Source organism: Octopus bimaculoides, chromosome 1 (assembly GCF_001194135.2).
Source record: "Octopus bimaculoides isolate UCB-OBI-ISO-001 chromosome 1, ASM119413v2, whole genome shotgun sequence".
NCBI classification, from domain to species: Eukaryota; Metazoa; Mollusca; class Cephalopoda; order Octopoda; family Octopodidae; genus Octopus; species Octopus bimaculoides.
The window spans coordinates 189,504,816-189,508,352 of NC_068981.1; positions in this window are offsets into that span (position 1 = coordinate 189,504,816).

The window sequence follows — 3,537 nt, forward strand, 5'->3', positions numbered from 1 at the left end:
TCAAATCCACTTACAAGACATTGGTTAGCCCGAGGCTATCGTAGGAGACACTTACCCAAGGTTCCACGAAGTGAGACTGAGCACGGAACCATGCAGTTGGGAAGCAAACTTCTTATTTCTTTATAGTCCACAAGGGGCTAAACATAGAGGGGCCAAACAAGGACAAAGGGATTAAGTAGATTACATCGACCCCAGTGCGTAACTGGTACTTAATTTATCGACCCCGAAAGGATGAAAGGCAAAGTCGAACTCGGTGGAATTTGAACTGAGAATGTAACGGAAGACGAAATACCGCTTAGCATTTCGCCCGGCGTGCTAACGTTTCTGCCAGCTCACCGCCTTTGAAGCAAACTTCTTACCACACAGCTACCTCAGTGCCTAGACAAATGTAGTCAAGTAATGTAGATGATGTAAACTGTGATGGATCTCCTCTTTAAAGCTAACTGATAAAAGTAACAGACATGTTTGAATGTTATTAGGTTTTTAGTGAAACTTATCCAACGTTGTTGAGGAGACCAAATGGTCAATATTCAGATAGAAATGGAGAGAATGCAGTGAAGTCAGTGATTATGAACATCAAGGAACGTACTTTAGGGGATGTCTCCTGTTACTCAATCTTACATCATTCCTTATAAATATTTTATTAGGAATGGATTGCGGAAAAAGTAAATTTGATCCTGATTAATCCTGACAATGTTTGAGCTCAGGAATTTGAAACACAAAATTAGATAAAAAAAATCCCCAATTAATAGCAACAGAAGGAACATTAATACCAAAAGGTAATATTTATTCTCGCTGAATAGTGGATACCGCAATAAAAAAAGAAAGTAAAGACCCCTTTGGGATTGTTTCTACACCTAGGAAGTTCCTCTCTGAGGCACAAGTTTGGGAAAGGAAGACCAGTAGTCGGCCCTCTCCATGCCACCAATGTTATCCAAGGGAAAGGCAAAGGGGCCGATACAACTTGGCACCAGTGATTTTGCAACTCATTTCTACAGCTGAGTGAACTGGAGCAACGTGAAATAAAGTGTCTTGCTCAAGAATACAATACACATTCTGGTCTGGGAATCAAACTCACCACCTCATGATTGTGAGCCCAATGCTCTAATCACTGAGTCATGAACCTTCAGACGTTCTGTTAGAACATAGAATACTGTATCATTTACCACGAGAGAACCTCTCACATACATAGAAATAGTCATATTGATATTGCTGGCAGGAGATAACTGTCCACCTTGACGAGAACAAGGAAGGTCAAAATCACATGATCTGGCAGTTCTGGTGAAGGTGGCAGACGATTATCTCCCACTAACAATATAAATATAGGTGCTTTTATGCCTTACAGGTCTATATGAAATGTTCCCGCTTGCTAAATAATGCTGTATTTTGTGTTCTAACACAACGTCCATTTCTTAGTGGGGATAAACAAAATTAGATAATTTAGATTATCTTAATTTAACTTTCTATCTCCTACACTTTATCGACAAATATTATTAACTAGTCAGTAGTTTGTAATTTGAGGGAGATTTTGCTGCTATGCTTAGTAGGCTGAGTGACCCTAACAGGGCTCCTTTCATTAGTTTGCTGTGGTTGTGTTCTAGTAGTCCTACTGTGTGTATGATTGTATGTATGTGTGTGTGTAAGTGACTGTTTTTTTGTACGGGTGTATGTTGTGTGAGGTGTGCATTATGTGGTGCACATGTGCACGCGCATGTGTGTCTTGTGGTATGCGTTGTGTGTTTGTCAGTGTATATTATATTGTTTGTCTATTGCGTTGCATGTGTACATATATTGTGTTGTATGTGCATGTGTTGTGTTGCATGGGTGTGCACTGTGTTGCACATGCAGGTTGAGTTGTGCATAATGTGTGGCACATCTGTACATGCACTCTATTGTATGCGCATGCACTGTGTTGCACATGTGCATCGTGGCGCACTTATGTGCATAGTATGTGTGTATCATAGAGTGTTTGATGTATCTCTCTACGCTTACCTCCCACTCAGTTCTACATATGTACTGATGTGGAGGCGCAATGGCCCAGGGGTTAGGGCAGCGGACTCGATGTCATAGGATCGCGGTTTCGATTCCCAGACCCGGCGTTGTGAGTGTTTATTGAGCAAAGACACCTAAAGCACCGCGTAGCTCCGGCAGGGGATGGTGGTGAACCCTGCTGTACTCTTTCACCTCAGCCTTCTTCTCTCTTTCTGCCTGTTTCTGTTGTACCTGTAATTCAAAGGGGCCAGCCTTGTCACACTCTGTGTCATGCTGAATCTCCCCGAGAGCTATGTTAAGGGTACATGTGTCTGTGGAGTGCTCAGCCACTTGCACGTTAAGTTCACGAGCAGGCTGTTCCGTTGAATGGATCAACTGGAACCCTCGTCGTGTAACCAACAGAGTTCCGTAATGCACTGATAACCGGAACAACAACAGCAGCAACAACAACAACATTTGGTAGGGTTATTCCATTGCTCAGTTGGCCACCCTTGGCTGCTGGGCAAACCATAGATGGTGGTGTTGTGATGTTCATTCTTTTTCCAAGTACATTTTTGAGTTGACAGAGAATGTAAAACTTCTTTAACTGTAAACTAAAATTCGGCAGCGAATTTTTGTTTGACAAGATCTCCCCACAACAGCAGCAGCAGCTGAATCAGCAAGAACAGCAACTGCAGTAGCAGCAGTCGTTGTAGCTGCAAGGTAATGTTGATAGCTGAAATAATTGTCCTACCAATATTTGTAAACTTGTCAAATATCTAACACAGAACTCCCAATTCGCAGAGAAAGTTAAATTTATATCATACCACTACGATACAATCAGATAAATTAGAATAGAAACAATAAGAAATTAAAGAACGACTGGAGAATGTTTGGGGAGAGGAAGGCGAAATGGTTGGGGGTTTCTTTGGTACGAACTCTGAGATATTACTCAAGTCAGTCTTATAGTCACACATGATGGCATCTTCTGAGTGATGGGATGAACTATTGTGTTTGAAGTGAAATAATGATAAATTGTCTTATTGCTTTACTGAACAATAGAGCTATCAAGAATAAAAGGTCAATTTGTATGGTATCCATTAAGACTTGCTCGGCATCCTTCTACTCTTGCTGATTTCATCGAAAGTTTTGATACGGTTCATTGAATAGTATAGACATAAAACTTATTGCTTGACTGTTCAACCTCTTTGTTTTTGCCTTCCTTTCTTGCTTTCGTCGCCACGACCACTACGAAAACAGACGTCGACACCACCACCACCAGCAAGCAGAATCACCACCACCACCACCACCACCACCAGCAAGCATCATCATCATCATCTTCATCATTGTCGTCGTCACAGCTACTATTAGCAGCACCATCATCATCATCATCATCATCATCATCATCGACGTCGTCGTCATCATCATCATCATCATCCCAGTCGTCACATCAACATAACCACCACCACCATCACCACCGATATCACCACCACCAATATCACCACCACCAATTCCACCACCGCCGCCGCCTTCATTATCATTATTACCACCAGCACAGCCGCCGCC